Below are 228 nucleotides of genomic sequence, written 5' to 3' on the forward strand. Positions count from 1 at the left end.
AGTGGTTGCTGCTCGGGCCCTAATAAGTACAGATCATGACAGCTTATACAAATTGCAACTAACTAGAAGGTAATGCTACATATTTGCAAATTGCTATTTTAGATCCCACTATCTCTCCACTACCCCCAAGAATACTGACCAGAGGAAAGTAGGGCAGCAAACTTAGTTGAAATATTATTAAAATTGCAAATCCTGTTCTGCAGGTATAAGAAAACATGTTTGTTTGGT

This window comes from Morone saxatilis, unplaced genomic scaffold (assembly GCF_004916995.1).
Source record: "Morone saxatilis isolate NCDOM2014 unplaced genomic scaffold, NCSU_SB_2.0 Contig12, whole genome shotgun sequence".
Lineage (NCBI taxonomy): Eukaryota > Metazoa > Chordata > Actinopteri > Moronidae > Morone > Morone saxatilis.